General features: G+C 37.4%; 1 long non-coding RNA gene across 1 annotated transcript; it reads right to left on the bottom strand.

Moving 5' to 3' along the window:
- Positions 1–2,355: 2,355 nt before the first annotated feature.
- On the bottom strand, positions 2,356–9,968 carry LOC149805024 (uncharacterized). The gene is made up of 2 exons (XR_016417438.1): positions 9,699–9,968; positions 2,356–5,725 (listed from the first exon to the last, which is right to left on the bottom strand). It is a non-coding gene; the product is annotated as an uncharacterized LOC149805024 (long non-coding RNA).
- Between the last annotated feature and the right edge of the window lie 1,098 nt (positions 9,969–11,066).

Below are 11,066 nucleotides of genomic sequence, written 5' to 3'. Positions count from 1 at the left end.
CACAAAATTTCTAAGCGAGCACTTGTCTGGAATTGTTCAAACATCGTGAGTAGACTTACTGTTCCCTATACAAATAACTATTTGTTCACTTATATAGACGTACATTTGTTTTCAGTCTCAAGCTCTCCCCACGTCATGTATCAAAGATGTTACAACTTGCAACAGGATTTACGTGCATATTTTATACGATACACTCAATGTCTGCTTTTACAAAGCAGTCCACTTGTGCTATTGAATACTTAAAACATATATATAATGACTTTCATCTACCTTCAAGTATGTATTGCTCTTTTGCTTGGTGATCTTTGTGTTGCTTTTTCTTTTCTGTTCATCTTCATTTTTCACAATTTAGCAAAATTACCGATTTTATTAAATACTTTGCTTTTTTTCTATAGATGGAAATTCTTTAATTTTTCCATACTGTCATAGTCTCCCAACGCATCTGTAGCAGGTCTGCTATTCCTTTTATCCGTCTTCTTTCACTGCATGAACGTCACCTCTTGGCGTATTTTCGATTGAAACATATTTTGTTAACGCTGTTTCAGAAGATCCAGCTATTCGCAGTAGTTATTTCAGCGTCAAGATAATTCTTTCTGTATCTGAAATTAAGCGACCTTCACTTGCCTATGACTTGTTCTCTGATATGCTCATATTTTTATCTACAAAGTCACAAGTTTCAACTTTTTGGTACAACCGTATTACTGATGAAACATTTCTAAATTATCTTGTTTCATCTGCCTCAGTTAATGTTCATTTTATTGGGGGGAAATTCGTTCAATTTCTGTACTGTAGTTTTATCATCGTCGTCTTTCGTTACTGCATCAAACGTATCAAAATATTCTTGCCCATTCATGCATATGCAATTTATAAAACGGTGCGTTTCTATTTGTTACGATCAACTCCTTTTCCAACTAGAGATAGTTTATTTTTTTTAAATCAAATGCTGGAATTCCACTATTTTTGAACATTCTGTTCACTTTCCTCATATATAAAACAATCACGGGTTCAAGCGAGGATCCTTGTTACCAAGTTGTAGTGTTTTTTCTTCTCCGATGACCAAAGCTAAATTGGGTGATGGATTTAACTACCGAATTAAATTACATGTTTAATCACAACGTCCCAATTTTGCGGACACGTACATGTTTAATCACAACGTCTCAATTTTCCGGACTAGCGCAAGGGAGGTTACATTTACAGACCTATTGTAATGCATACAAGGGGAAACAATCTCCACACAAGTCAAAGATAATATTGACCAATTTTTTAGACGTTTCCTCGGAAATATTTTTATAAAGTAAACCATGAGCTGACATATTTAAAACACGATACGCATACTATTTTCACACTTTAACTCTAGATTTGAAAGGACAGATACACCCCCTTTAAACTATAAAAGTTCATAGATTTGTATGACAAAAGCAGATTTTTATGACTGTTCTGGGTTGGAACATCGTTTAATCAGTTCAACCAAGGAATGGTGCTGGACTTATGTAAGAAAATTTAAGTGTACTTGCTGACCACTCATCTTGATATCTGTCAGCTAATTACATACCCCTGTCGGACTAGCTAAGAAAATGTTTACACAAAAATATGTTAATCATTTCGCATAAAACTGGGTACATATACATTTAACATATTTAGGAAAAATGAGGGATGTCTTGGGTAGAGGTTTGAATGACAGAATATTGTGCTTGAAAATTGCTCTATTTTTTATTTAACTTCCGCAAGAAATATATTTACCAATCACAATCATGCACCAAAATTCTTGTTATATATTTACAGGCTTCCTTCTTACTGACCTAAGATTCATGATCGAACCAGTTTGGTTATCTCTCGGTGATGTGATGTTTTTTTGCATTATGTTCCGTTCCCCACTCACCAACTCCAATCGGGGCCCCGAGTGGCTGAGTAGTCTCAAGCGCTCACCGTTACGGATCACTGCCATCTCACCTCTGTCTGCGTGGGTTCGAGTCTCGAGCTCGGCCAATGTGGGTACGTTAGAAAGCTTGCCAGTAGCTTCTCGTTGAACGGTGGTTCTTTCCGGGCTTTTCCCCGATTCTTCTCAGGGACGTTATGAAGAGGGGGACAGGGGGATTCATGTACTGTAAAATTGCTGTTGCCTATATACGAAAATTAAGAACCACGTCAAGTCCCCCCCCCCCCAATCAAGTTTTGCCCCACCCCCTGAAAATAGTTGAAATGACGTCCCGGGTTCTTCCTCCACCACTTATACTGGCCACCATGTATAGCCTATCATGAGCTGAAACATGGCGTTAAACATTACAACAACAACACCCAACTCGCAGCACCCATTCCACACGTGACGGATTTATTAAGAAATGGATAAGACACCCACTATTTCTTTTCTTTTATTTAAAAAAGGAATTAACACTAAATTGATCAATTCCATTCTTATTTGATTATCTGATGCAAGATAAAAGGTTGCAATAAATTCCGGTATTCGGGCAAAGTGGCGTTTCAATTTTTGGAAGTCATGTGAATTTTTATACAACAAAAATATTTTCGGTGATCAGCATGATATAGAAACAAAAAGCGTTGTTGTCCGAAAACGGTAAACTCACCAACATTATATATTGACTTAAATATAAAATCCGACATTTATTAGCGTCAACACTACTACTCCAGTGTCCTAAGTGGTAGAGCGTCCGCCTCGGATGAGGTGGTACAGCGTCCGCCTCGGATGAGGGAGGTCGCGGGTTCGAACCCCAGCAAAGGCATACCAAAGACATACAAATAGTAAATATAGCTGCCTCGCTAGGCGCTCAGCATTAAGAGGTTAATGCTAGAACTGGTATCAGGATAATGTGACTGGTGGGGGGGGGGGGACATGATGCTACATGTCTGCGGCATGATGCCCCAGTGGTGGACATTAGTATAAAACTGCCACCCTTCAGACATTGTAGCGATATGACTGAAAAAATATTAAAGTTACGATTAAAAAAACCCAAATCACACACACACACACACACATGCGTTCGTCAACACTGACGTCAATGACCACGACAAATCGTGCAAACCTAGTTAATAAACGGAAGAGAAATATGATATAATTTGAACGTTATGATCAGTGTAATGAAAGTACATTTATATTTCAAAACAATGCCACTGTGATATAACAGTGACCGTTTCACAGACAATACAAAACATATGGATCATCAATTATTAACATTCGCAGCCGTCATTGCCATCTAAAAATATAACGCATATTTTATATGTGAAATTCCATTTCAACAAACGTCTTTCGTAATACTAAATTATTTCTCAAAAAGAAAAGAATATACGAACCTAATTAAACAGTTATCATGTCAGTAATTTTTTAATTCTTAAGCATTTGTAAATACAACAGCTTTGAGAACAAAGTCAGATACTATGCGTTTGGAAGGGGGAACTCATTTATGTTCATGTACAGTATGGACGCCACCAGGAATTTTTGCAAGGGGGGTGGAGGCAGTCAGACACGGACGGGAGAGTTAATTGTATAGTGCGTGGTTCCGTGCGTAAGCAGCCTGAAACTAAAGCTAATATTTGCTATGCATTTTGAACAGAATCTTGTGACATATTTTCAGCTTCATTGGTATGATTAACCTTGACAGAATATATATATATATATATATATATATATATATATATATATATATATATATATATATATATATATATATATATATACATACATACATACATACATACATACACACACACACACACACACACACACACACAGAGTCAACATAGGTCTGATGCAAGTAGCTAACTACGTGTACCTAAACACACGCACACAGAGAGAGAGAGAGAGAGAGAGAGAGAGAGAGAGAGAGAGAGAGAGGGTTGGTTTTGTGCTGAAAATATTTCCAGCAAACATGCTGTTTTAATCTGAAAAGGTACTGGGTTATTTTGTTCAAATCATTCATGCATTCATTATGTATTGCATAAGAAATGAATGTCAGACGGCTGACGGAAGCGGATAATTTTTTCACCGCTATATACTCTCATTTTTTACAATACTGTTGTTTTTAACTGCCTTAATATCTTTGTACCATCTTGTGTATTCGGCAGCTAGTGAAACCATATGGACATATTCATCTACGAATTATTTTCGAAAATGTTACCAAGATTCTCATATAATATTAAAAAATAGAGAAATGGTACAAAGTTTCAGTTACTGCATTGACATGTTAATGGCATCCCAATGAGAAATATCAAAAGGTTGTAATTTAAAGAGAAACGATTCTACATATTTAATTATTAAGTAAACTGTATGCTAGTACATTATTGTCCGGTTTATTTCTAGCACACACCTGTACGCTTTCATAACGGGTACAAACGTAATGCCACATACGTATGTAAATACGCTCTCTCTCTCTCTCTCTCTCTCTCTCTATATATATATATATATATATATGTCTATCTATATGCGAGTGTTTTTCCTGTGACTATTTTATTCTGTTTGGACGTCATTACCAATTTAAAACCTTGGGAAATATAGTTTTGGATCTTAACTTTACTTTCAAAGAAAATTAATTATTTTATTTTACTTCATTTCCCCCCCATGGCCACATCTCAATGCAAAGAAAGCTGGTAAACTGTCCAGCATTTAAGACGCCTTCTTAAATAATATTTTAAACTTTCAACTATTTTCGATTAGATTCAACGAATATATTGAGATACTTAAAAAAAGATCTTCACAGTATCCATCTAAACGGCTTCATCAGCGCACGAAAAACCTATGTCTATATAAAACCTTTCATCCCAAAATTCGTGCTTATTGACACACGAGTAACACAAAACAGAATTTTACAAATCGGCGATAACCTTCTTCTTCTGAATAGTGTGTGTGATCTGGATTTTCAACGTAGCTTTAACAATTTTTCAGTCATATTGCTATAATATCTGCAGTATGACAGTTGATAGTGATATCTAGAACTGAGGCATCATGCCGCAGGCATGTAGCATGATGTCCCACCCAGTCACATCATACTGACGCCAGGCCGACCAGTCCTAACACTAACCTCGTAATGCTGAGCGCCAAGAGAGGCAATTGTTATTACCATTTTTGTAAGTCTTTGGTTTGATTCGGCCGGGGATCGAACCCACGACCTCCCGTATCCGAGGCGGATGCTCTAACCACTAGGCCACTGAAGCGTTCTTCTTCTGAGAAGTCTTTCATTACTGATTGTCAATGGGTTGTTCGGGTAACATACAAAGTAAAAAACATATCTTTTTGAAAAACTCAAGAAATTTACATAATTTTCTTGCAAGATCAATCGACCCTGCCTTGAAGAGTAAAACGGTATCTAATTTATCGCCGTTTCGTAAACAAGTCAAAGCAAGAACAAGGAATGAGTGAATCCAGAAAATGAGAAGCATCATTAACAGCAATCTGATTGCTTCGAAGAGAAGGCTATGATAAAATACAATCAAGCAAAGTCCACAAAAAAGCTCAACGTCCAGCTTTCTGCTTCCATTTTCGACGTGATCTAACAGGCGTTTCCACAATGCCTCCTTTGAGGTTCCATGCTTCGTGGAACGATCTAGATACACGCGCTGTGCCATGACAGTCTGGGTTCTGCAATTGGGACAGTCGTCATTTACCGTAAACATGTGCCTCTCCAAGCACACGGTGCAAAACACATGGCCACATGGAACACAACAGCTCACATCATCTTTCCTCTCGAAGCAAATTGGACATTCCATGTTGATTTATCTAAAGGAGAAAAAAAAACATGAATACATATTCGTAGTGCATCAAAACGAGAAAAGTGTTTGTCATTCATCCTCTTAAGTTTCTTTCCCATTTTCGACACTGTATTATACATTTAGATAAACGACATCACATGAGCACATAAAACAATACAATGTGATTAGATCGTCTTGCAAGGAGCACACATATTACATTACGGTAGTTTCTAATCAGCAACGACAGTTAATAAACAGCCACCTGAACGAACAATTTATATTTATTAACTTCTAAAACTTCAGTACAATTTACGAGCTTTTGAATCAATTCCTTCAAATGTACAAGAGAAAACAAACGTGTACAGGCGCTTTTACACCACAGTGGTCATTGATGCTATGGGCGCGTAACATCAACTATACAGTCAATAAAAAAAATGAATGTAAATGTTTGGACCTAATCAATTTTAGTAACGTTTTGAAAACTAATTGTAATTACTTCTAGCAGATGAGCTTATTACAAAATATACTTTAGTATGTGCTCATCCGAAGTCATGTGACAAAAATATGTGGCATGATGACCAAGATGGATTATAAACCTTACTGTCTCTAACTTCAAAAGGGATTTTAAAATTGTATGAAACAACTTAAATATACAAACGTGTTGCCAGTATAAGACACATTTGATAAATCTGAATGCTGAAGACAGGTAAAAGATTCTTGCTTATTCAGTTCGTATATTAGGGTATACAGAATCAGGAGATTCGGGATGTCTTTTCTCTTCAATGTATTTTGTTGTAAGGCATGCCTCTAAAAATACGTCAAGAATTTGAAGCTTTCGCATGCAGCAGTTGCACATTTATCAACGCACTCTTACAAAGAGTTGTTGTTCTTCTAGGTTTAAACCATTTTTCAGTACACGATCAGCTAGCTATACATGGAGGCCAATATAATTCAGCTGGTAAAGGAATAGCCAGAGAAAACCCGGGTAATAACTACCGACTCACGGGAAACTATAGGCAAACTTTCTACCATACATCATTGGCCGGGTCCGAGACTAGAACCCACGAAGACACAGGTGATACTGCAGTGATCAGTACATGCGAGCGCTTAAAAACACTCGACCACTTGGGGGCCCCTTACAAAGAGTCAACATAGGTCTGATGCAGGTAGCTAACTACGTGTACTACACAAACGCAGAGAGAGAGAGAGAGAGGGAGAGAGGGGGTTGGTTCTGTGCTGAAAATATTTCCCGCAACATGTTTTAATTTGAAAAGGTGCTGGGTTGTTTTGTTCAAATCATTCATGCATTCAAGTTTGATTAAGAAAGATAAATTGCAACAGTTGTTGCTCATGCTGAACAGACGATATAAAATCTATGGTACTTCTTGTGATTGCTATGTTTTATATCAAACGTTTTTAGTTTCATTATGATTTAAGAGAAAACTTCTTTCAAACATGTGTGTGAACGTGACGAGAATTCTCTATTTCTGATTAAATATTCCTTACCAAGACTTCACAGAAGGTAAACTAAACTAACTGTTGTTGCTAGTGAAACTCCTGACAAAAGTACAAAAGAAAATATGCAATAATTGGTAAGGAATTCTTAGCTCTTATCACAGCCTGTAAATCATCAATAAAATTAAACAGTTCTCCGGTTACGAAGATGGCCACGATTGCTACAGTTTGATCCTGGCAAAGAATTTCTCGGTACAGTAACAACACTGATGCAATAACGTTAAAATCAGGCTTGGAAACAGAGCGATACATCGCGACTAGGAAATCGTTGAACGATATAATCAAACACTTGCACAGCGACTCTTCTGATATCAATATGCCCAAGAATTACTGTCAGAGCGGAATGCTAAGCGTTCAGAACAGATCTCGTGAATGGGTTGCGAGACTACCTCATCTGGTGGCCGCGTTAACCAACGAGGTCACGAGTGGAATTAACATGAAACCCATCGAGGCAATTGCGAAAAGACATATACCACGACGAAAATCACCAGATCAGCTACAACAACCAGTGTTGGGTAGTAAAGTAACAGTGTGAGGTATATACATGAAACTGGTGAACTTCAGGGTGGTGCAGCAAGAGCAACTGATCCTGTGTGGAGTGTAACAACACATACAGTTTCCAGCGTGGTAAGATCTATGATACAGTCACCAATCAACGAATTAGATGCAACAGCTCCTCAACGCTCCGTGAACAACTAGAGGTAATTCCTGAAAACAGACTGTTACTACCAGATTGGATACGCGCCAACAAAAATGCGCTAACAAGAGTCACACGCTCTGAGAAACGAAGCTCCTCTACGTCTGTTACATTCAAGACGTATCAGACAGACATTTTCGCGTGTGTGGACGAGACTACTATCGATTCTGTCCACGATAAATTGTCTTACGTCATTAGGAAAATACTGCCACAACATTATTGTGTTACAGCAGGCGCAGTGACTATATTGTTGTTTTTTTCAGCGTCATGATAAATTCAAAATCCAGATAAAACTGGCGTGGGTTTTTTTTGTTGTTGTTATTATCTCACGCATAACCATCTAATTTTTTCTTCAATGCGTTGATACTTCCTGGTGACGATGTTGTTTGTGACGGCGGTAGTGCAGCTACTGCTGCCATTGGCAGCTCCAACACGTAGACAACCTTGTGTAACTGAGATATTTTTGTTACTCTAGACACAGCCAGATAAACTAAATTTGACCATTCGACGCGATCACCGACAATCCAAATATTGGTATATGAAAGATTATCAAATGCCAACAACAATACAAATGTAACCAGACTTGGATATTATCTCAGGTGGACTTTTTAAGATAGGCCTTAATTGTTTGTCAAGTATTCTCAATAATGCCAAAGTCGAAGGTTTGTGATGACCTGGATAAGGAAAATTTTCTAGTGTTTTGCCCACCTAGTAATATGGACCAGACACGTATCCGTTTGGAAAGTCAATTCCCCATTTGGAAACTCTTTTGTAATCTCCTTCTTTAAATTGCTGATTCTTATAAATGACCAAAATAAACTCAAAACGTAAACTGTTTTCTTTCCCCAGAAGAAATTAAGTTTCATTGTTTAAAGTTATTATTGATTACACGTTTTCAACGGTCCAGTTTTATCTACATATGCGATGCACAAATCTGCAGTGGAATTTGTAATGTTCTTCCTCAGTGTGCATCTCTTGAATCATAAACTGTTTAATCTTCTGTTGACAGTACCTTCATAAACATGAACACTGACAGATTCATTAAAAGCTACGTCAAGTTCTGCAAAGATTACCTTTGACTGTCACAAATTACGATGAACAAAAGGAGAAAGTATACGATTACCCCCTTTCGCTCATTGTTTGGTCTCCCGCTATTTCTCAATTTCGGACACCAATTTGTGCTACCTCCAGTTATCTCAATTTTTTTTTTATATCACTAAAATCTTTCTGTTGCTGACTGAATTATCGTCTGCTTTTAATCGCCAGTCAGTTATTTAACACGCAGAGCCATGCTTTATTTACATCACCAGGGTAGTCTAAAAATAGCACTTGATAAAAATTTACAATTTAAGACGACAATGTTATTCAGTACACATTTATAAAATCAAGGTTACAAAATATCAGTGCAGTGACCATCTGAAATCATAGTTTGGCAAAATTACTTTGACAGTTTTTATTCTGGCGGCTACTCGCTTCTGACAAAGCACTATATTTAAATGTACCATGATTATTTGTAATCGAGTTTGTTGTCGAAACTACAATCCTTAAGTGACACGATGATTCGTCGAACCTCTGTGCTGCGTGTCTGTGCTGTGTGGAGAGAGAGAGAGAGAGAGAGAGAGAGAGAGAGATAGAGAGAGAGAGAGAGAGAGAGAGATTACATGACTAATTTCGTCGATTTCTGAGTCAAGGCAATGGAACAAAATTAGTGGACTTGAACGAGTCTCGAAAATGGGGTCAACATACCTGACTATCATACGTCATGCGTTTAATTTCGGTCAGAACTTACACGTATACGTTGTTGACAGTTTCTGAGAACTTCCTCCACACCTTTTCTTGTTGCTGTGTTAGATTTGTCGCATGTCGCACTGAAAGAACTGGCTCTGTATCTCACGATAGCATAACTGGAATGATCTTGGCAATTTTTGTACATGTAGTAGACTTTTGCGTATCTAACATATCTCCTGTCATGTGATATGACGAACCTAGTCTGGTCTAACTAAAGTACCGTGTAAATAATCCGGTCACGGAAACATTTTGGAGTGAAACGAAAGTAATTGAATACCATTTATATGATAGGACTCATATCGGTACTTAAGAAAAGTTCCACGAGAGCACGTGAGTCAATTGTTGCCTGCGTCGCTAATACATGATTAAAACTTGGAATAGCCTCTTTAGCAAGGAAACTGGGTCTTTACATCCACAATTTCACTTTCGCGGGTGCTAACATAAGTGATAAATGTGACTTCACAAACGCAGCATTGTCACATACATAAAGAATAACATGGCTTTTAGTTTTGGCATAAAGCCGCTTGGTATTCTAATACTATTCAAAATGTGATCCGCATATGGCACATTAATAAACATGTATAAATATTGTTTCAATATTATGTTATATTTCAACAGCAGGTTGTCGCTACTATATTATCTAAATATGTGATGAACTGTCACTAATTGATCATTAGCGTTGTAATGAAATAACAAGATAAAAAATATTAATAATCTCCGTCTTCTATATGAATTAAACATTATGCAGAATTTCAGAACCCCCCTCCCATCTCATGCATAAGGGAGATAATATGGAGAAATGTGTGGAATGAGAGAAAAAAGATAACTGAACTTGCACCAAGTAACTTACAAGAACCTGGGACTTTTTACCAATCACGTGGGATTTCAATACGCGCGCGTGCGTGCGTGTGTCATTTGGATTTTTATTGTAGCTTTAACAATGTTTAGTATTATTGCTGCGATGTCTGCAGTGTGACAGTTTATAGTGATGTCATCATGTCGCAGATATGTAGCATCATATCCCACCCAGTCACGTTATCCTGACACTAGACAGACCAGTCCTAACACTAACCTCTTAATGTTGAGCGCCTAACGAGGCAGCTGCAGGTACCATTTTTATAAATCTTTGGTATGACTCAGCCGGGTTCGAACCCGCGACCTACCGCAACCGAATCGGATACTCTAACCTCTAGGCCATCGGAGTGGTGGATTTCAATACAGTGTTAACAATACCAATAATACAAAGTTGCAATAGCCTGTCAAGATTTGCACAGTACATTTTTTTTTCAAAGGCAAAATACACATACTCTAATCTCTTTCATGCTTTGTTTATTTTTATTTCTATTTCAAGTTTTATAAAACCTATTAA

Source organism: Sinohyriopsis cumingii, chromosome 2, assembly GCF_028554795.1.
Source record: "Sinohyriopsis cumingii isolate HCF-2022 chromosome 2, ASM2855479v2, whole genome shotgun sequence".
Taxonomy (NCBI): domain Eukaryota; kingdom Metazoa; phylum Mollusca; class Bivalvia; order Unionida; family Unionidae; genus Sinohyriopsis; species Sinohyriopsis cumingii.
Note: the sequence above shows the minus strand (reverse complement) of the source record. Positions and strands in the feature narration are given on the sequence as shown.